The sequence below is a fragment of the Ranitomeya imitator genome, chromosome 8 (genome assembly GCF_032444005.1).
Source record: "Ranitomeya imitator isolate aRanImi1 chromosome 8, aRanImi1.pri, whole genome shotgun sequence".
NCBI lineage: Eukaryota > Metazoa > Chordata > Amphibia > Anura > Dendrobatidae > Ranitomeya > Ranitomeya imitator.
The window spans coordinates 120,394,112-120,417,840 of NC_091289.1; the positions used below are offsets into that span (position 1 = coordinate 120,394,112).

General features: G+C 47.4%; 1 protein-coding gene across 1 annotated transcript in view; it reads left to right on the plus strand.

Moving 5' to 3' along the window:
- Positions 1-315: 315 nt before the first annotated feature.
- F13B (coagulation factor XIII B chain) overlaps positions 316-23,729 on the plus strand; it is a 196,275-nt gene continuing 172,861 nt past the window's right edge. The window contains exon 1 of the mRNA XM_069737309.1: positions 316-389. The gene's annotated coding sequence lies outside the window, so the exon portion shown is untranslated. The remainder of the gene's footprint in view (positions 390-23,729) is intronic.

Below are 23,729 nucleotides of genomic sequence, written 5' to 3' on the forward strand. Positions count from 1 at the left end.
TACCTACCTGCTGCTGCGTCTTCAGCAGTAGACTAAAGGTGGCCACCACCACACAGCCAGATAAAGGCCAAGACTCATTATGAAATGTGAGTGTTCCAGCACACATTCTATCTACTGCCGGCAGTGCACCTGGCTGCTACAAACCATTAGAATACTCAAACAAGTGAAGATAGGCAGCATATTCAAGATCGGCACAGACCCATTTTTTCTTTTTTTTAATACACATACTCAAAATTAAGAAGTCGATTGTCCACAAGAGGGAGACAATGTTTTACAAAAGAAATCATAGCATCAGAAATGGGCCTACCTGCTGCTGCTGCGGCTTCAGCAGTAGACTAAAGAATGCCACCACCGCACAGCCAGATAAAGGCCATGGCCCATTGTGACACGTGAGTGTTCCAACACACATTCTATCTACTGCAGGTGTAAGGGGTTGAGAGCCTTACCCCTTTAAGCCCTCATGCTGCTACTGTATATATACAGTATATATACAGTATATATATATATATTTGAACTGTGATTTAGTGTGTATATTTCATGTTGCTGTATTACCTATGTATAATTTGCTGTTTGTTGCTGTACAATGTAGATTATAGGGACAGTGAGGTTAGTGCCAAAGCCACTAGATAGGCGTACAGAGTCCTTAGTCTAGTCACCCTGTATATAGTTAACCATAGGAGGGGTTTGCTGGGGAGTAAGAGGATAGGACTTCCTTGTCTGAAGTCAGTCTAGGGCAGGAAGCCTACAGTGATCGGGTGGGCAATGTGCCCGAGCTGCGAGTAAACCCTGTAACGTTCAAGCGTGTGCCCAGCCATCCAGGGGATACCAAGAAGAGCATAATACAGCAGATCCTACAGTAGAGGGGGGAAGGAAGCAGAGGAAGATAAAGATGTCACCATAAAAGTGTACCGGCAGGTCTCTCCAGAAATTGGCTGATAGCTTCATGAGATTACTCTCTAATGCCCAGGGTGAAATCGGCAGATGGATGCTTCTCCATAGTAACGCTATACAGGGAGGACACTGAGGGGCCAACTGAGATGCCCCAGCCTGTGGAAACAGAGACGGGAGAGCTGAAGTGATATGCCATAACTACTGTGATGGAAATGCTGAAGACTATTTGGATGTGCTGTGTCATGAAGTAAATAAATCTGCTCCATATAGAGTTGCCCTATTTATTGGGATCCAGAAACAGCTTCTTTCCAGCGAAGCAAAGGAGACACTGACAGCATAGTGAGTACTGAGCACAAGATGCAATATAAGGAACACATTTTCCCTGAGGAGGTAGGCCAGGGTATCAGACACCTGAAATACCCAGCCATGACTACAGCCCTGGCCCGCCTTTACAATTGGCGTAGTTGGCAGGATGCCGACACCTTACGGAGGAACTGCAGAAGTTGAGAAAAGAGAAAGATATAACGAGGTTGATTTGTTTGTGATGGATATGACCAGAGGGGTGTGGGTTGAAGATTCTGAAAATGTGAGTAATATACTGGATGTGACTGAAGTACTGGACTTGTCAAAGACTATCATTGTGACTGACATTGTGAGTGATAAAATGGTGGTCATGAAGATGGAGGACTTTGGCAACAAAAAGTACTGTAATGACACCCTTCGTGGGTGTGACGGCATGGCAATGGCGCCAACAGATTGCTGTCAAAAAAACCCTGGCCTGCCCCTGGTGGGTGCGACGACGAAGAATAAATCACCTGCGTGAAGTACATGAAAAATGGGTGGAGCATCTGGGCGTAACCCAACACTGGAATGGGTGGGGCCCAGAGGAAGAAAGCCCAGAGTGTGCAGCTGCCTGGCACCACTACGTGGCACAGTGTCGGCAGCGATGCACCACTCCTGCACTCGGCAGGCTGATAGCTTCATGAGATTACTCTCTAATGCCCAGGGTGAAATCGGCAGATGGATGCTTCTCCATAGTAACGCTATACAGGGAGGACACTGAGGGGCTAACTGAGATGCCCCAGCCTGTGGAAACAGAGACGGGAGAGCTGAAGTGATATGCCATAACTACTGTGATGGAAATGCTGAAGACTATTTGGATGTGCTGTGTCATGAAGTAAATAAATCTGCTCCATATAGAGTTGCCCTATTTATTGGGATCCAGAAACAGCTTCTTTCCAGCGAAGCAAAGGAGACACTGACAGCATAGTGAGTACTGAGCACAAGATGCAATATAAGGAACACATTTTCCCTGAGGAGGTAGGCCAGGGTATCAGACACCTGAAATACCCAGCCATGACTACAGCCCTGGCCCGCCTTTACAATTGGCGTAGTTGGCAGGATGCCGACACCTTACGGAGGAACTGCAGAAGTTGAGAAAAGAGAAAGATATAACGAGGTTGATTTGTTTGTGATGGATATGACCAGAGGGGTGTGGGTTGAAGATTCTGAAAATGTGAGTAATATACTGGATGTGACTGAAGTACTGGACTTGTCAAAGACTATCATTGTGACTGACATTGTGAGTGATAAAATGGTGGTCATGAAGATGGAGGACTTTGGCAACAAAAAGTACTGTAATGACACCCTTCGTGGGTGTGACGGCATGGCAATGGCGCCAACAGATTGCTGTCAAAAAAACCCTGGCCTGCCCCTGGTGGGTGCGACGACGAAGAAGAAATCACCTGCGTGAAGTACATGAAAAATGGGTGGAGCAGCTGGGCGTAACCCAACACTGGAATGGGTGGGGCCCAGAGGAAGAAAGCCCAGAGTGTGCAGCTGCCTGGCACCACTACGTGGCACAGTGTCGGCAGCGATGCACCACTCCTGCACTCGGCACCGCCGGGGAATCAGTCGGGTGGAGTGGATGTGGCAGGAGGAGATGGAGAAGAAGCGGCCCATGCACAAAAGGGACGGAATGACGGAGGAGGAGGTGTTACCTGTGATGAAGGATCCTTGGCAGCTGCCCAGACCTAAGCCTCCCCATCACAAGGGAACAGGACGTCATCCCCCTTCTCAGGAACCAGCGGCCACACTAACAGCGTGACAGCTGGAGGAACGTGCCATGCCAAAGTTGTGGGCACATGAAGAACAGCTTCCGCCACATAAGGAGCAAGAGCTGGAACCTAGTCGGTAAACAAAACCTTTGTCTCTGGGGCCGGTTCCATGATGGTGGGGACTGGAAGCGGTGACCACCTCTGCGGAGTCGAGACCGGAAGTACAGGCCACGCCGGATCTTCACCAGCGTGAATTCAAGTATGCAGCTGCACCTATGGAGGAATCTGACATCTGCGGGATGGCCCCGGTGGAGTCCTCAGGTTCCTTGTAAGCTGGTGGGCGGCAGCTGTTAAAGGAAGTGAGACCCAGCCTGAGCAGGACGGATGTGGATGGAGCAACACCTACCACAGTGGTGAGTGAGGAACGACCCCTGAAATCGGAGGGCAGGTCTTTACTAGTGATGAGCGAATATACTCGTTACTCAAAATTTCCCGAGCACGCTCGGGTGACCTCCGAGTATTTTTTAGTGCTCAGAGATTTAGTTTTCCTCACCTCAGCTGAATGATTTACAGCTACTAGCCAGCTTGATTACATGTGAGGATTCCTTAGGAACCAGGCAACCCCCACATGTACTTATGCTGGCTAACAGATGTAAATCATTCAGCTGCGGCAATGAAAACTATATCTCCGAACACTAACAAATACTCGGAGGTCACCCGAGCGTGCTCGGGAAATCTCGAGTAACAAGTATATTCGCTCATTACTAGTCCTTACCCTGGGCGTCTTCCCCGTCAGATGGCACTGGCCCCAGGCCCGTGTCAAATGCAGTCTTGGCAGCTATCGTGTCCCAGGCCTTTGAGGTGAACCAGGGTCCCCTATCGTCCTCCGATTCATCCATCTGGATCACCGACATCATAGCCCAGAAGAAAGCAAGAGAGAGGAAAATTTGGGCTAAATTACACCAGCAAGGAGAGGCTGCCATGCCTCGTATGGACAGTAGGTATATACCAACATAGAGTGCGGTTATGGCTTCATACGGGAGGTTGGCACTGATGCCAAAGGTCTAAATTAATGTCACCTCCGTTAAACACGGGAGATCCCTAGTAGAGGGAGATTGGGTCTCATTTTTCAGAGAGGACTGTCCGAGGGGTTGCTATGCGGTAGCGGTGACACTATGCCCGGAGGACGGTGGCCCAGAATTGTATGTGGGCCCAAACCAGGAAGAGTTGGTCCCACACAGGACGTCCGTCTCCAGCACCGCCCCTTCTACACCCTGGCAGCCCACCGACTCTGCAGTTGCAGAGTCCTTGTCGGCCTATAAATGGGCATGGAATCAGGAAGAAAAGGAGGCACGGAAAGCGTGCCATTGAGGAGATGTCTGTTTGATAAAAGAACTTGGTGCCTGTTGCACCTTACTGAAGATGGGACTGTTCTGCATCCCCACAGGGCAGGGAGCCCTGCTACGCTCCATAGTCGAGAACAAAATGACCATTGCGGCCTATTGAGAACGTTTTTGTGAAAAGTTGTTTTTTCTCTTTGTTTTGCTGCACCTGTTGTTCCCTTTCTGCTGAATAGCAGGACCAGACATATCCAACACTTTGGGTCCATGGACTTTTGGACCAGGTGGTTTGTACAGTAATCAATTGGGGCAAATTTGTAAAAACTGTTGCCTGGGAGCTACTATTTCTGCCATCCTTGTTAAATCTAACCCGTTTTCTCCATTGGAGGTAGCAAAGGTGCTACCAGGGAAGAGAGGCAAGACTCTACCCATACCTCATGTAAACTCTGAATCTTGGTGTTCTCTCGAGAACAGTGATCAAGGGAGGGTTGGGGTTCTGTATGAGTATCTTGAGGGTAAGAGTTTGGTGACACGGTGGGATGCCTCTGTTGTCTGTCCCTCAAGGAGAGTGCCATCTTGTGCTAAATATATGCATGGTAATAAACGTTCAGGTCCGGACTTGTGTGTTAATGAATATGTGTGAGTGTCCATTAAAAACAGGTGGAATAATGCATCTGGGATTTGGAGTTCTAAGGCGATTGGGCCATGTAGGGTGGTGACCGTTCTCAGCCATGGGACCTTCCATTTGGAGTTACCCCAGTGACGCATATCCATAACATGCTCCACAGATCGTCGCTCGGGAGATGCGTAGGTTGATGCGTCCTTGGCATATGTAATTTCCAGTTAAGTCCGGTCTTAACCCCTTAATGACAGCCAATACGTCTTTTAACTGACCTGAGATGTAAGAGAATAGCCTCCCCATACAGATGACAATCCAGCATCTGTTGGTTGTACACTATAGCTGACAACTTGCTGTATCAGCCACGATCAGTATTTGCGCCTTCTAAATCTGTTTAACCCCTTAGATGCTGCTGTCAATAGTGACTACATCATTATAAATGGTTAACGGAGTGTGGGGGCTTCTTCTTTATCCCAATTGGTGCCCTCAGATCATGATTTTGTTGTCCTGATGTTTGCGATGGCAATTCATGACCAAATAGCGGCCTTAGAGTCTGCCGGCTGTAGTAATCTGTTTAGAAGTTAGCAACATTTAGGTGGTAAAAATACACATTTTCATTTCTGTCATGCCATTTTGCATTAATTCCTGTAAAGCACCTGAAGGGTTAATAAACTACCTGACCGCAGTTTTCAATATGTTTAGGGGTGCTGTTTTTAAAATGGTATCACGTTTGGGGGTTTCCCAATATATGGGACCCCTAAAGTCACTTTAAACATGGATAAGTCCCTAAAAAAATAAATGTGGTAAATTTCTTTGAAAAAATGAAAAATTGCTGCTACATTTTTAAACCTCCTAAAATGCTAACAAAATAAAATAACATTTTACAAATGGTGCTGATGTAAAGCAGGCATGTGGGAAATGTTATTTATTAATGGTTTGCTGTTGTATGACTATCTGGATTAAAGGGATAATCATTCAAATTTAGAAAATTGCTAATTTTTTAACATTTTTCTCAAATTTTTTATATTTTTTATAAATAAACACAAAAAATGTTGAACTAAATTTACCATTATCATAAAGTATAATGTGTCACGAAAAAACAATCTCAAAATCACTGTGATTTGTTGAAGCGTTGCAGAGTTATTACCACATAAAGTGACACTGGTCAGATTTCAAAAATTTTGCTCGGTCACTAAGGGGTTAAGGGTCCAGAGACCCCTCATTGAAAGGGGGGTACTGTTACGAATCACTAAGGGATTCGTGGCAGCTCTAGTTCTGCTGAAATTTAAATGTTGTTTTTTACTTTTGGTCCAACAAGAGTTGGTGACTGCTCCGACCTTCCTTTAAATAGTCACATGACCCTTCAGCTGATCGTCAGTAATAGTTACTTCTATGCAGACCCGCAAGGTGGTTTGTAGCTCTCCTCTTTCAGTGGTGTTGCTGCTGGGGGACTGCAGATTTCTGGTGCCATATTCTCTGCTTGTCATTACCTCCTCTATGTGGGTGACTGCCAAAAGCAGGGTGTCACTGGTGGAGATAGTCAGCCTTTGAAGTCCCAAAGTGCAGAGGCTCTAATCCCATTGAGCCAGCGAAAGGCTGAGACTCTGTGATTTGCGCCATATTGGGTATTTGCTGGGATTGTTCTGTATGTTACTGTATGTTAGTGGTTCAATAAATTACTGCCACACTGTTTTACCCTTAGCCCGTGTTGTCTGAGTGGTATTCTGCTAATGGTAAAGAAGTTTGGCCGTGCAGTGGGATGAGCTCTTGTCCATGCAGTCTTTAAGACAGCCGGGCCAGTGGACGAGAGCACACACTGACCCTTGTGTCTCAGGCGCCATGTTGCATTTGGAGACCCCCACATGGGCCTAAACAATAGAAACCCCCACAAGTAACAATCTTTTGGAAACTAGACACCTAAAGAAATGTATCCAGATGTGTAGTGAGCATCTTGAACTCTCAGGACCTTCTGGTACTGCAACATTTTATTAGACCTTTTCTCTTATTCTTTGCTATTTTAAGACATTTCCCTAAAGAAAATAAAAAAAAACAAAAAACTCAAAAACCATGTTGGCTACCTCCTCCTTCGCATATTTCACCTACACCGCCACTTGGACCTCCACCTCTTGTTTCAAGATTGCCATTTTTTATTTATTTTATTCTGTTATCTGTTGAGTCATTTTCCTAAAAAAAAACACAAAAAATGTTGGGTACCTTCTCCTCTGCCTCGTCCACCTACACAGCCACATCCACCTTCTCCACCTCCACTATGACATACGCCTCCTGCTTCAAGATTGCTATTTTTTTTTATTCTATGTTAAGTCATTTCCCTATCCACATTTGTTTGCAGGTCAATTATCCTGCCCTTACCCCTATTGCCCCTTAGCCATTACTATGACCATTTCATAGCAACTTTACATCACAAAAGTTCAGGTCCCCATTGGCTTATATGGGGTTCTGGCTCGGGGTCAAGTTCTAATACCTGAACCGAACTTTGGACTACATTTCGACTGAACCCAACGAGCTAGAACATCCACAGATCCGCTCATCCTTAATACTGAGGTAAAAAGCTCACCAAATACTCAATGTGTGCACATATCCTAGAAGTTGTCTAATAATTATGCACACAAAGATATTCTACTGAGAAAGACTAAACCTAGCTTTTTCTTTCTTAAATATTCAGGTTTCAGGTTTATTAACCTTTTGGTTAATCAGGAGAGCTTTAAACTAGAGCAATATGGGATGGAAAATATATACGGCCAGGAACAAATATGAAGTTAAAGGGAACCTGTCACCCCGTTTTTTCAGTATGAGATAAAAATACTGTTAAATAGGGCCTGAGCTGTGCGTTACTATAGTGTATTTTGTGTACCCTGATTCCCCACCTATGCTGCCGAAATACCTTACCAAAGTCGCCGTTTTCGCCTGTCAATCAGGCTGGTCAGGTCATATGGGTGTGGCGACATCGCTGTTTCTTCCCCTAGATCTTGCATATATTTCCGTTGGTGGCGTAGTGGTTTGCGCATGCCCATCTTCTGAATCCACTGGGCAGGAGAAGAAAAAACGCGCGATTGGCGCTATTTCCCTGGTGATCTGTGGGGGCGGCCATCTTACTGAGGCCGGGCGTGCGCATATGGAGTCCTCTGCTGCCCGGGGCTTCAGGAAAATGGCCGCGGGATGCCGCGCGTGCGCAGATGGAGATCGCGGTGGCCATTTTCCTGATGCCGAAGGGCCACGGTGTGGTGTATCCTGGTCGCCACCATCTGGGTAAGGATCATATGGGCTCATTTTCCCCTCTTGTGGCTTTTGATTACTGACCTGACTTGTGGTCATTGAGCCTGTGCGCAGGGCTCGGTATATTCATTTATAGCCAGTGATATACAGTGGGGCAAAAAAGTATTTAGTCAGTCAGCAATAGTGCAAGTTCCACCACTTAAAAAGATGAGAGGCGTCTGTAATTTACATCATAGGTAGACCTCAACTATGGGAGACAAACTGAGAAAAAAAAATCCAGAAAATCACATTGTCTGTTTTTTTATCATTTTTTTTGCATATTATGGTGGAAAATAAGTATTTGGTCAGAAACAAGCAATCAAGATTTCTGGCTCTCACAGACCTGTAACTTCTTCTTTAAGAGTCTCCTCTTTCCTCCACTCATTACCTGTAGTAATAGCACCTGTTTAAACTTGTTATCAGTATAAAAAGACACCTGTGCACACCCTCAAACAGTCTGACTCCAAACTCCACTATGGTGAAGACCAAAGAGCTGTCAAAGGACACCAGAAACAAAATTGTAGCCCTGCACCAGGCTGGGAAGACTGAATCTGCAATAGCCAACCAGCTTGGAGTGAAGAAATCAACAGTGGGAGCAATAATTAGAAAATGGAAGACATACAAGACCACTGATAATCTCCCTCGATCTCGGGCTCCACGCAAAATCCCACCCCGTGGGGTCAGAATGATCACAAGAACGGTGAGCAAAAATCCCAGAACCACGCGGGGGGACCTAGTGAATGAACTGCAGAGAGCTGGGACCAATGTAACAAGGCCTACCATAAGTAACACACTACGCCACCATGGACTCAGATCCTGCAGTGCCAGACGTGTCCCACTGCTTAAGCCAGTACATGTCCGGGCCCGTCTGAAGTTTGCTAGAGAGCATTTGGATGATCCAGAGGAGTTTTGGGAGAATGTCCTATGGTCTGATGAACCAAACTGGAACTGTTTGGTAGAAACACAACTTGTCGTGTTTGGAGGAAAAAGAATACTGAGTTGCATCCATCAAACACCATACCTACCGTAAAGCATGGTGGTGGAAGCATCATGCTTTGGGGCTGTTTCTCTGCAAAGGGGCCAGGACGACTGATCCGGGTACATGAAAGAATGAATGGGGCCATGTATCGTGAGATTTTGAGTGCAAACCTCCTTCCATCAGCAAGGGCATTGAAGATGAAACGTGGCTGGGTCTTTCAACATGACAATGATCCAAAGCACACCGCCAGGGCAACGAAGGAGTGGCTTCGTAAGAAGCATTTCAAGGTCCTGGAATGGCCTAGCCAGTCTCCAGATCTCAACCCTATAGAAAACCTTTGGAGGGAGTTGAAAGTCCGTGTTGCCAAGCGAAAAGCCAAACACATCACTGCTCTAGAGAAGATCTGCATGGAGGAATGGGCCAACATACCAACAACAGTGTGTGGCAACCTTGTGAAGACTTACAGAAAACGTTTGACCTCTGTCATTGCCAACAAAGGATATATTACAAAGTATTGAGATGAAATTTTGTTTCTGACCAAATACTTATTTTCCACCATAATATGCAAATAAAATGTTAAAAAAACAGACAATGTGATTTTCTGGATTTTTTTTTCTCAGTTTGTCTCCCATAGTTGAGGTCTACCTATGATGTAAATTACAGACGCCTCTCATCTTTTTAAGTGGTGGAACTTGCACTATTGCTGACTGACTAAATACTTTTTTGCCCCACTGTATGTTTGTAGGGGAGTATCACATTACTTGGTCCTTGGCCCCTTGATCTTGTTGCACTATGCACTTTAGGAATATACAATTTGGCATTAGGATTATCCACACCGTGTTTGTTTCCATCTTTTGCTACATTCACCCTCTTTTTTAGGTTTATATTTAATGCTTATTTGAATTATGATCTATGTATGTTTATGGTTATGGTTTTCATTTTTTGTAACCAATAAATATTTATTAAAATTCATGGACATCAACTCCGTTTTCTCTTTTTTGCTGGGAATTTAGGAGGCAGCAATCATGCTATCCTTGAATTTTGGATTACAAGAGGAGGAAGACCAGCAAGGACTCATACTTTAAGGTTGTACTTCAGAAAGTAAGATTTTAATGGACTAAGAAAGAGGGTAGGAAAGGTCCAATGGCTGGATGTTCTAAAGGTCAGAAATTTCCAAGGAGGATGGGAGATTTTGCTAAATGAAATTCTCACGGCAAATCTGTAACAATCCTGAAAAGAAGTGTTGTGAATTCCGCTCTTGGGCTCCCTCCGGTGGTTGTAAGTGGCACTTTTGTGAGTTCTGCTCTTGGGCTCCCTCCTGTGGTTTCAAGTGGTATGGCTGCTCCTTGGAGTTAGCTGTCAGCAGCTGCTTTCACTGATCGTCTTTTCTGCTCGGCTATTTATGCCTGGCTCTTTCTTCAGCCAGTGCCACTTGTAAATGGTTCCTAGTTGGATTCACATCTCTTTGGATTTCCCTGTTATACTGACCAGTTCAGCGAAGCTAAGTATTGCTTGCTTTTTTCTGTTTACTGATTGTGGACTTTTCCGTTCTGTGCTTTCTATGTTTGTCCAGCGTTATCAGTATGAATTAATTCTGTCTTGCTGGAAGCTCTGGGAAGCAGATTTACCCTCCAGACCTTTAGTCAGGTGTGGAGATTTTTAGTAAACTCTGCGTGGATTTTTGTAGTGTTTTATACTGACCGCACAGTATTCCATCCTGTCCTATCTATCAAGCTAGACTGGCCTCCTGTGCTCATCCTGGTTTCATTCTGTGTATGTCTTTTCCCTCTCCACTCACAGTCATTATTTGTGGGGGGCTAATCTATCCTTTGGGGATTTTCTCTGAGGCAAGATAGTTTTCCTGCTTCTTTCTTTAGGGGTAGTTAGCTCTTAAGGTACCGTCACACTAGACGATATCGCTAGCGATCTGTGACGTTGCAGTGTCCTGGCTAGCGATATCGTCCAGTGTGACACGCAGCAGCGATCAGGCCCCTGCTGTGATGTCGCTGGTCGGGGAAGAAAGGCCAGAACTTTATTTCGTCGCTGGCTCTCTCGCTGACATCGCTGAATCGGCGTGTGTGACGCCGATTCAGCGATGTCTTCGCTGGTAACCAGGGTAAACATCGGGTTACTAAGCGCAGGGCCGCGCTTAGTAACCCGATGTTTACCCTGGTTACCATCGTTAAAGTAAAAAAAACAACCACTACATACTTACCTACCGCTGTCTGTCCTCGGCGCTCTGCTTCTCTGCTCTGGCTGTGAGCGCCGGGCAGCCGGAAAGCAGAGCGGTGACATCACCGCTCTGCTTTCCGGCCGCTGTGCTCACAGCCAGTACAGAGAAGCAGAGCGCCGAGGACAGACAGCGGTAGGTAAGTATGTAGTGGTTGTTTTTTTTACTTTAAGGATGGTAACCAGGGTAAACATCGGGTTACTAAGCGCGGCCCTGCGCTTAGTAACCCGATGTTTACCCTGGTTACCGGCATCGTTGGTCGCTGGAGAGCTGTCTGTGTGACAGCTCTCCAGCGACCAAACAGCGACGCTGCAGCGATCCAGATCGTTGTCGGTATTGCTGCAGCGTCGCTTAGTGTGAAGTTACCTTAAGGCGGTGACGAGGTGCCTAGGGAGAGTTAGGAGCATCCCACGGCTACTTCTAGTGTTTGTTGTGTTGAGCTTAGGGACTGCGGTCAGTACAGTTACCTCTTCCTTCAGAGCTTGCTCCATGTTGCTCCTAAACCACCGTATCATAACAGTACAAGTAGCCAAAAATGAATTAAATGCATCTCAAAAGAAGGAAAAGAAAGTTCTGAACCATTTTTTTTTCTGTGCTCTGGTTTGTCACTTTTTTCCTCTTGATATCTGGGTGGTTCAGGATATATGCTCTGGCATGGATGTTCAGGGTTTGTTTTCTCGTGTGGATCAACTTGCTGCAAGAGTACAGAGTATCCAAGATTATGTTGTCCTGACTCTGGCTTTAGAGCCTAGAATTCCTACTCCTGATTTGTTTTTTGGGGACAGATCCAAGTTTTTGAACTTTAAAAATAACTGCAAATTGTTTTTTGCTTTGAAACCCCGTTCTTCTGGTGATCCCATTCAGCAAGTAAAAATCATCATATCCTTGCTGCGTGGTGACCCTCAAGACTGGGCTTTTTCTCTTGAAACTGAGGATCCGGCATTATTGAATGTAGACGCATTTTTTCAAGCGCTCGGATTATTGTATGACGAACCTAATTCTGTGGATCATGCAGAAAAAACCCTGTTGGCCTTGTGTCAAGGTCAGGAGGCGGCAGAACTATACTGCCAGAAATTTAGAAAATGGTCTGTGCTCACTAAATGGAATGAGGAGGCTCTGGCTGCTATTTTCAGAAAAGGTCTTTCTGAAACCCTTAAAGATGTTATGGTGGGCTTTCCTACGCCTGCCGGTTTGAGCGAATCTATGTCTCTTGCCATTCAGTTTGATCGGCGTCTGCGCGAGCGCAGAGCTGTGCACCATATGGCAGTGTCCTCTGAGCAGAGTCCTGAACCTATGCAATGTGATAGGATTTTGACTAGAACAGAACGGCAGGAATTCAGATGTCAGAATAGGCTGTGTTTTTACTGTGGTGATTCTGCTCATGTTATCTCTGATTGCCCTAAGCGTACTAAGAGAGTCGCTAGGTCTGTTACCATTAGTACTATACAGCCTAAATTTCTCTTATCTGTGACCCTGATTTGCTCATTGTCGTCCTTTTCTGTCATGGCATTTGTGGATTCAGGCACTGCCCTGAACTTAATGGACCTGGAATTCGCCAGGCGCTGTGGTTTTTCCTTGCAGCCTTTGCAGAGCCCTATTCCTTTGAGGGGTATTGATGCTACACCCTTGGCCAAGGATAAACCTCAGTACTGGACGCAGATGATTATGTACATGGCTCCAGCACATCAGGAAGATTGCCGTTTTCTGGTGTTGCATAACCTGCATGATGTTGTTGTACTGGGTTTTCCATGGTTACACGAACATAATCCGGTGCTGGATTGGAAAACTATGTCTGTGACTAGTTGGGGTTGTCAAGGGGTACATAGTGACGTTCCTTTGATGTTAATTTCCTCTTCCCCCTCTTCTGACGTCCCTGAATTTTTGTTGGATTTCCAGGATGTATTTGATGAGCCCAAGTCCAGTTCCCTTCCACCACACAGGGACTGTGATTGTGCTATTAACTTGATTCCTGGTTGCAAGTTCCCTAAGGGCCGACTTTTCAATCTGTCTGTGCCAGAGCATGCCACCATGCGGAGTTATGTTAAGGAATCTTTGGAGAAGGGGCATATTCGGCCTTCTTCGTCACCATTGGGAGCGGGTTTCTTTTTTGTTGCTAAGAAGGATGGCTCCTTGAGACCCTGTATTGATTATCGTCTTCTTAATAAGATCACGGTCAAATTCCAATACCCCTTGCCTTTGCTTACTGATTTGTTTGCTCAGATTAAGGGGGCTAGTTGGTTTACTAAGATTGACCTCCGAGGGGCATATAATCTTGTTCGTATTAAACAGGGTGACGAATGGAAAACTGCATTTAATACGCCCGAACGCCATTTTGAATACCTTGTGATGCCATTTGGGCTCTCTAATGCTCCATCTGTGTTCCAGTCTTTCATGCATGATATTTTCCGCAATTATCTGGATAAATTCATGGTCGTATATTTGGATGATATTTTGATTTTTTCCGATGATTGGGAGTCTCATGTGAAGCAGGTCAGGATGGTGTTCTAGATCCTTCGTGATAATGCTTTGTTTGTGAAGGGGTCTAAGTGCCTATTCGGAGTTCAGAAAGTCTCTTTTTTGGGTTTTATTTTTTCTCCCTCGTCTATAGAAATGGATCCTGTTAAGGTCCAAGCTATTCATGACTGGATTCAACCCACATCTGTGAATGGCCTTCAAAAATTTTTGGGCTTTGCTAATTTCTATCGCCGTTTCATTGCCAACTTTTCCAGTGTGGTTAAGCCCCTTACTGATTTGACGAAGAGAGGCGCTGATGTGACGAATTGGTCCTCTGCGGCTGTTGAGGCCTTTCAGGAGCTTAAACGCCGATTTACTTCTGCCCCTGTGTTGCGTCAGCCGGATGTTTCTCTTCCTTTTCAGGTTGAGGTCGACGCTTCTGAGATTGGGGCAGGGGCCTTTTTGTCTCAGAAGGGAGTCTGATGGTTCTTTGATGAAACCGTGTGCTTTTTTTTTCCAGAAAGTTTTCGCCTGCGGAACGCAATTATGATGTCGGCAATCGGGAGTTGTTGGCTATGAAGTGGGCGTTTGAGGAGTGGCGACATTGGCTTGGGAGAGCTAAGCACCGCGTTGTGGTCCTGACCGATCATAAGAATCTGATTTACCTCGAGTCGGCCAAGCGGCTGAATCCTAGACAGGCTCGATGGTCCCTGTTTTTCTCCCGTTTTGATTTTGTGGTCTCGTATCTTCCGGGATCTAAGAATGTTAAGGCTGATGCCCTCTCTAGGAGTTTTTCGCCTGATTCTCCTGGAGTCCTTGAGCCGGTTGGCATTCTTAAGGAAGGGGTGATTCTTTCTGCCATCTCCCCTGATTTGCGGCGGGTACTTCAGGAATTTCAGGCTGATAGGCCTGACCGCTGTCCTGTGGGGAAGCTGTTTGTTCCTGATAGATGGACAAGTAAGGTGATTTCTGAGGTTCATTGTTCAGTGTTGGCTGGTCATCCTGGGATTTTTGGTACCAGAGATTTGGTTGCTAGGTTTTTTTGGTGGCCTTCCTTGTCGCGCGATGTCCGTGCCTTTGTGCAGTCCTGTGGGACTTGCGCCCGAGCCAAGCCTTGCTGTTCCCGCGCTAGTGGGTTGCTTTTGCCTTTGCCGGTCCCTGAGAGGCCCTGGACGCATATTTCCATGGATTTTATTTCGGATCTTCCTGTTTCCCAGAAGATGTCTGTTATCTGGGTTGTTTGTGACCGGTTCTCTAAAATGGTCCATCTGGTACCTTTGCCTAAGTTGCCTTCCTCCTCTGATCTGGTTCCATTGTTTTTTCAGCATGTGGTTCGTTTGTATGGCATTCCGGAGAATATTGTGTCTGACAGAGGTTCTCAGTTTGTCTCTAGATTTTGGCGGGCCTTTTGTGCTAGGATGGGCATTGATTTGTCTTTTTCTTCGGCGTTTCATCCTCAGACTAATGGCCAAACTGAGCGAACTATTCAGACCTTGGAGACCTATTTGAGATGCTTTGTGTCTGCTGATCAGGATGATTGGGTGTCTTTCTTGCCGTTGGCCGAGTTTGCCCTTAATAATCGGGCTAGTTCGGCTACTTTGGTGGACAGGCTGCAGCAGATTTGGACTCATGTGGTGGACAATTTGACGTTGTCTCAGGAAAGGGCTCAACGTTTTGCTAACCGCCGTCGGTGTGTTGGTCCCCGGCTTCGTGTGGGGGATTTTGTTTGGTTGTCTTCTCGTCATGTTCCTATGAAGGTTTCGTCCCCTAAGTTTAAGCCTCGGTTTATTGGTCCTTATAAAATTTCTGAAATTATTAATCCTGTTATCTTTTCGTTTGGCTCTTCCAGCCTCTTTTGCCATTCATAATGTTTTCCATAGATCTTTGTTGCGGAGATATGTGGTGCCCGTTGTTCCCTCGGTTGACCCTCCTGCCCCGGTGTTGGTTGAGGGAGAGTTGGAATATGAGATGGAGAAGATTTTGGATTCTCGTTTTTCGAGGCGGAGGCTTCAGTATCTTGTCAAGTGGAAGGGTTATGGCCAGGAGGTTAATTCTTGGGTTGTTGCCTCCGATGTCCATGCCACCGATTTGGTTCGTGCTTTTCACTTGGCTCGTCCTGATCGGCCTGGGGGCTCTGGTGAGGGTTCGGTGACCCCTCCTCAAGGGGGGGGGTACTGTTGTGAATTCCGCTCTTGGGCTCCTTCCGGTGGTTGTAAGTGGCACTTTTGTGAGTTCTGCTCTTGGGCTCCCTCCTGTGGTTTCAAGTGGTATGGCTGCTCCTTGGAGTTAGCTGTCAGCAGCTGCTTTCACTGATCGTCTTTTCTGCTCGGCTATTTATGCCTGGCTCTTTCCGCAGCCAGTGCCACTTGTAAATGGTTCCTGGTTGGATTCACATCTCTTTGGATTTCCCTGTTATCCTGACCAGTTCAGCGAAGCTAAGTCTTGCTTGCTTTTTTCTGTTCACTGATTGTGGACTTTTCCGTTCTGTGCTTTCTATGTTTGTCCAGCATTATCAGTATGAATTAATTCTGTCTTGCTGGAAGTCTGAGAAGCAGATTTACCCTCCACACCTTTAGTCAGGTGTGGAGATTTTTAGTAAACTCTGCGTGGATTTTTGTAGTGTTTTATACTGACCGCACAGTATTCCATCCTGTCCTATCTATCAAGCTAGACTGGCCTCCTGTGCTCATCCTGGTTTCATTCTGTGTATGTCTTTTCCCTCTCCACTCACAGTCATTATTTGTGGGGGGCTAATCTATCCTTTGGGGATTTTCTCTGAGGCAAGATAGTTTTCCTGCTTCTTTCTTTAGGGGTAGTTAGCTCTTAGGCGGTGACGAGGTGCCTAGGGAGAGTTAGGAGCATCCCACGGCTACTTCTAGTGTTGTGTTGAGCTGAGGGACTGCGGTCAGTACAATTACCACTTCCTTCAGAGCTCCCTCCATGTTGCTCCTAAACCACCATATCATAACAAAGAAGTAAGAATTGGAATCATTTAAAGAGACCAGGGTGGATGAACACAGAACTTAATCACTTGTTAAAAAGGAATAAAGAAATGTGTATCAAATGGAAAGAGGGGGGCATATCTAAAGAAAATTATAACACCTTTTGCAGGGAATGCAGGGGAAGAGTTAGAAGAGCTAAAGCCAGTAACGAAGTGAAGCTTGCAAGGGAAACCAAAATTAGCAAAAAGGATTTTTGGGGTATGTCAAAATCAAAAGAAAAGTCAAAGATGCTATAGGATTGTTACAGGATGAAAAGGGTGAAGTGGTCAAAAATGATGTTGAGAAGTCTGAACTTTTAAATTCCTATTTTGCTTCTAAGTTCTCTAAGAAAGCAAATGCAAAATCAAGTGATCTTCACGGTGCCATCGAAGGAATAAAATAATCCACACTATCCATAAACAGAGAGAATTTAGCTAATTGAAATTAATTTAAATCTCCTGATCCAGATAAATTACATCCTAAGGTACTGAAAGAGTTAGCGGAGGAAATTGCGGAACCACTAGCCAGAATCTTTGAAAAATCCTGGAAAACAGGAGAAGTCCCAGAAGATTGTAGAAGGGCAAATGTTGTCCCTATCTTCAAAAAAGGAAATAAGACGGAGACAGGAAATTACTGGCCAGGGAGCCTTACTTATACACCAGGAAAGATCTTTGAACAAAAAATAAAAAAGCATGTATGTAAGTACTTTGATAAGTATACAGTAATTAACCAGAGTCAGCATGGGTTTGTAGCAAACAAGTCATGCCAGACTAATCTAATTTCCTTCTATGATAAAATCACTGATTGGGTAAATCAGGGAAATGCGGTAGATATAGTATATTTTGACTTCAGCAAAGCATTTCATAAAGTATCTCATACTATCCTTATTGAAAATATGACCAAGTATGGGATTGAAAAGGCTACGGTTAGGTGGATTCATAACTGTCTCAGTGATCATACTCAAAGAGTGGTAATAAATGGTTGCACATCCAATTGGAAAAATCTTTCAAGTGGGGTACCACAAGGCTCTGTCCTGGCCTCAGTGTTGTTCAACATTTTTATAAATGATCTAGATAAGGGAACCAAAGGTAAACTAATCAAATTTGCCGACAATGCAAAGCTAAGAGGGATAGCTAACACTAGAGAAGACAGAAAGGATTCAGAAGGATCTATATAAGCTGGCACAATGGGCAGCGACTAATAGAATGGTATTTGACAGGGAGAAATGCAAGACTCTACATCTGGGCAAGAAAAATGAAAATTATATCTATAGAATGGGAGGAATAAAACTAAGTAACAGCACATGTGAAAAAGACTTGGGTAAATTAATAGATCACAGACCGCATATGAGTCAACAGTGTGATGCAGCAGCAAAAAAAGCAAACATAGTTCTAGGATGTATAAAGAGAAGCATAGAGTCTAGATCATGTGAAGTAATTATCCCCCTCTACTCCTCCTTAGTCAGGCCTTATCTGGAATACTGTGTCCAGTCCTGGGCACCACATTTTAAAAAAGACATTGAAAAACTGGAGCAAGTTCAGAGAAGAGCTTCAGGATGGTGATAGTACATACTTTGCAGTCCGATGAGGAACAGTTAAAGGATCTGGGCGTGTTTAGCTTGCATAAAAGAAGGCTAAGAGAAGACTTAATGGCTGTCTACAAATATCTGAAGAGATGTCACAGTGTAGAGGGATCATACTTATTCTCATTTGCAAATGGAAATCAGAGAAGCAATGGAATGAAACTGAAAGGGAGAAGATACAGATTAGATATTAGAAAAAACTTTTTGACAGTGAGGGTGATCAATGAGTGGAACAGGCTGCCATGAGAGGTGGTGAGTAGTGTTGAGCGATACCTTCCGATATCGGAAAGTATCGGTATCGGTTTGGATCGGCCGATATTCAAAAAATATCGGATATCGCCGATACCGATACCCGATCCCAATGCAAGTCAATGGGACCAAAATATCGGAATTAAAATAAACCCTTTCTTTCCTTGTAGGTTCATTCTACATGAAGGAAAACAACTAAGAATAATGCCGGATGTATTTGGGGAGGTGGCGGAGACATTAAAGTCATAGAGGTTTATCCCAATCAAATAGAATAGCATGTTTTTTGTTTTTTTTTAAGACGTTCGGAGTGACAAAGATATTGACTATGTAAATTTTTTTTTTATTTTGTCAGATATTGATGTTTCACTATTCCACGCCCTTCCCCTTCTTTTTTTTCTTTTTTTTTTTCTTTTCCCACACTTTCATCTTCATCATCATCAGCATCAGCATCTTTGACATCAACTTCTTCTTCACCTTATTCATCTTCTTCTTCATCCTTTACCTTTTTTTTTTTTTTTTTATTACATTCTTCATATTCATTTTATTCAACTATTATTATTCTTCTTATTCTACATATTCTTTTTATTCCACTGTTATTATTCTTCCTATTCTACTTCTTCATCATATTCTCATTTGTGACAGGCATTCCCGTAGTTGTTATCTATAAAAGTTTGAAGATTACACCTTCCGTTCTGCCAGTCACAAAAGTTACATTTGTCCGCGTTCAGTTTGGCCTGCAGCATCAGGCTTTATCCAGGGGCACCACGAGGAGGAACGGACTCACCCCCATACACTGCTTAGTCTTCTTCTGCATATAATTTAGATAATATCTTTTGCTCTGATATTAAGTCTTATGCTTAATGTTCTTCTGCTCTTTGTTCTGCAGCCTCTTGTTCTTCTGCTTCTCGGTCTTCCATGTTGTCGTCTCCAGGGTCGTCGTCTCCAGTGTCGTCATCTCCGCCGTCGTCGTCTCCGCCGTCGTCGTCGTCGTCATCGGGGTGGTCTTCCGTGTCGTCGTCATCGTGGTGGTCTTCCGGGTCGTCGACGTTAGGGTCTTCAACTTGGAAATGTAGCAGAAGGTACAAGAAGGCTGAGAAAATGCCAAGAACCAGCTGATGGAACTGGAACTCGGATGGCTACCCGAAGGTTCAAGAGCCTATGGAACTACCGAGGACCAGCTGACGTTACTGGAACCCGGTTACTAAGCAGGAGGTACCCGTGCTAAAAAGCACTACCAAGGACCGCCTGACGTTGACGGAACTCGGATACCCAGAAGGAGGCACCTAAGCCAAAGGCTCTGCCCGGAACCAGCTGACGTTACTGGAACCAGGATGGGGAGCAGAAGGTACAAGAGCAAAAGACACTGCCGAGAACCAGCTGACGGTACTGGAACCCGGATGGGTAGCCGAAGGTCCAAGAGCCAATGGAACTACCGAGGACCAGCTGACGTTACTGGAACCCGGTTACTAAGCAGGAGGTACCCGTGCCTGAAAGCACTACCAAGGACCACCTGACGTTGGTGGAACTTGGATACCCAGAAGGAGGCACCTAAGCCAAAGGCTCTGCCCGGAACCAGCTGACGGTACTGGAACCAGGATGGGGAGCAGAAGGTACAAGAGCAAAAGACACTGCCGAGAACCAGCTGACGGTGCTGGAACCAGGTGGTGGACCCGAAGGCCCACAGGAGAGGAGAGAACAGCTAGGCCGCGAGGCAGCCGCAGTTACCGAACCCCAACAGTCCTACAGGGGGAGCTGGGCCTACTGGCACTACATAACCAGCCTTGACTACCAGTTCACGCAGCCCACATAGGAAGCTCCTAAACTGGAGGCACCCTGGAGTTGGCTAACTCGACCGCACCACGACGGGGCAAGCATAGGCGTCTCAGTGAAGTTGACACAACCCGGAAACAGCTGACGGTGCTGAAACCAGGCTTGGCACGAGGGAGTACCTGTGACAAGAACACTGCCGAGAACCAGCTGGCGGTGCTGGAACCCGGATGCGTTGCCCCAGTGTGCAAGAGCCAATGGCACGACCGAGGACCAGCTGACGGTGCTGGAACCCGGTTACTAAGCTGTAGGTGCCCGCGCTTAAAAGCACTACCAAGGACCGCCTGGCGTTGGCGGAACTCGGATACCCAGGAGGAGGCACCTAAGCCAAAGGCTCGGCCCGGAACCAGCTGACGGTGCTGGAACCAGGTGGTGGACCCCAAGGCCCACAGGAGAGGAGAGAACAGCTAGGCCGCGAGGCAGCCGCAGTTACCGAACCCCAACAGTCCTACAGGGGGAGCTGGGCCTACTGGCACTACAGAACCAGCCTTGACTACCAGTTCACGCAGCCCACATAGGAAGCTCCTAAACTGGAGGCACCCTGGAGTTGGCTAACTCGACCGCACCACGACGGGGCAAGCATAGGCGTCTCAGTGAAGTTGACACAACCCGGAAACAGCTGACGGTGCTGAAACCAGGCTTGGCACGAGGGAGTACCTGTGACAAGAACACTGCCGAGAACCAGCTGGCGGTGCTGGAACCCGGATGCGTTGCCCCAGTGTGCAAGAGCCAATGGCACGACCGAGGACCAGCTGACGGTGCTGGAACCCGGTTACTAAGCTGTAGGTGCCCGCGCTTAAAAGCACTACCAAGGACCGCCTGGCGTTGGCGGAACTCGGATACCCAGGAGGAGGCACCTAAGCCAAAGGCTCGGCCCGGAACCAGCTGACGGTGCTGGAACCAGGTGGTGGACCCCAAGGCCCACAGGAGAGGAGAGAACAGCTAGGCCGCGAGGCAGCCGCAGTTACCGAACCCCAACAGTCCTACAGGGGGAGCTGGGCCTACTGGCACTACAAAACCAGCCTTGACTACCAGTTCACGCAGCCCACATAGGAAGCTCCTAAACTGGAGGCACCCTGGAGTTGGCTAACCCGACCGCACCACGACGAGGCAAGCATAGGTGTCTCAGTGAGCTTGACACAACCCGGAAACAGCTGACGGTGCTGAAACCAGGCTTGGCACGAGGGAGTACCTGTGACAAAAACACTGCCGAGAACCAGCTGGCGGTGCTGGAACCCGGATGCGTTGCCCCAGTGTGCAAGAGCCAATGGCACGACCGAGGACCAGCTGACGGTGCTGGAACCCGGTTACTAAGCTGTAGGTGCCCGCGCTTAAAAGCACTACCAAGGACCGCCTGGCGTTGGCGGAACTCGGATACCCAGGAGGAGGCACCTAAGCCAAAGGCTCGGCCCGGAACCAGCTGACGGTGCTGGAACCAGGTGGTGGACCCGAAGGTCCACAGGAGAGGAGAGAACAGCTAGGCCGCGAGGCAGCCGCAGTTACCGAACCCCAACAGTCCTACAGGGGGAGCTGGGCCTACTGGCACTACAGAACCAGCCTTGACTACCAGTTCACGCAGCCCACATAGGAAGCTCCTAAACTGGAGGCACCCTGGAGTTGGCTAACCCGACCGCACCACGACGAGGCAAGCATAGGTGTCTCAGTGAGCTTGACACAACCCGGAAACAGCTGACGGTGCTGAAACCAGGCTTGGCACGAGGGAGTACCTGTGACAAAAACACTGCCGAGAACCAGCTGGCGGTGCTGGAACCCGGATGCGTTGCCCCAGTGTGCAAGAGCCAATGGCACGACCGAGGACCAGCTGACGGTGCTGGAACCCGGTTACTAAGCTGTAGGTGCCCGCGCTTAAAAGCACTACCAAGGACCGCCTGGCGTTGGCGGAACTCGGATACCCAGGAGGAGGCACCTAAGCCAAAGGCTCGGCCCGGAACCAGCTGACGGTGCTGGAACCAGGTGGTGGACCCCAAGGCCCACAGGAGAGGAGAGAACAGCTAGGCCGCGAGGCAGCCGCAGTTACCGAACCCCAACAGTCCTACAGGGGGAGCTGGGCCTACTGGCACTACAGAACCAGCCTTGACTACCAGTTCACGCAGCCCACATAGGAAGCTCCTAAACTGGAGGCACCCTGGAGTTGGCTAACTCGACCGCACCACGACGGGGCAAGCATAGGCGTCTCAGTGAAGTTGACACAACCCGGAAACAGCTGACGGTGCTGAAACCAGGCTTGGCACGAGGGAGTACCTGTGACAAGAACACTGCCGAGAACCAGCTGGCGGTGCTGGAACCCGGATGCGTTGCCCCAGTGTGCAAGAGCCAATGGCACGACCGAGGACCAGCTGACGGTGCTGGAACCCGGTTACTAAGCTGTAGGTGCCCGCGCTTAAAAGCACTACCAAGGACCGCCTGGCGTTGGCGGAACTCGGATACCCAGGAGGAGGCACCTAAGCCAAAGGCTCGGCCCGGAACCAGCTGACGGTGCTGGAACCAGGTGGTGGACCCCAAGGCCCACAGGAGAGGAGAGAACAGCTAGGCCGCTAGGCAGCCGCAGTTACCGAACCCCAACAGTCCTACAGGGGGAGCTGGGCCTACTGGCACTACAGAACCAGCCTTGACTACCAGTTCACGCAGCCCACATAGGAAGCTCCTAAACTGGAGGCACCCTGGAGTTGGCTAACCCGACCGCACCACGACGAGGCAAGCATAGGTGTCTCAGTGAGCTTGACACAACCCGGAAACAGCTGACGGTGCTGAAACCAGGCTTGGCACGAGGGAGTACCTGTGACAAAAACACTGCCGAGAACCAGCTGGCGGTGCTGGAACCCGGATGCGTTGCCCCAGTGTGCAAGAGCCAATGGCACGACCGAGGACCAGCTGACGGTGCTGGAACCCGGTTACTAAGCTGTAGGTGCCCGCGCTTAAAAGCACTACCAAGGACCGCCTGGCGTTGGCGGAACTCGGATACCCAGGAGGAGGCACCTAAGCCAAAGGCTCGGCCCGGAACCAGCTGACGGTGCTGGAACCAGGTGGTGGACCCGAAGGTCCACAGGAGAGGAGAGAACAGCTAGGCCGCGAGGCAGCCGCAGTTACCGAACCCCAACAGTCCTACAGGGGGAGCTGGGCCTACTGGCACTACAGAACCAGCCTTGACTACCAGTTCACGCAGCCCACATAGGAAGCTCCTAAACTGGAGGCACCCTGGAGTTGGCTAACCCGACCGCACCACGAC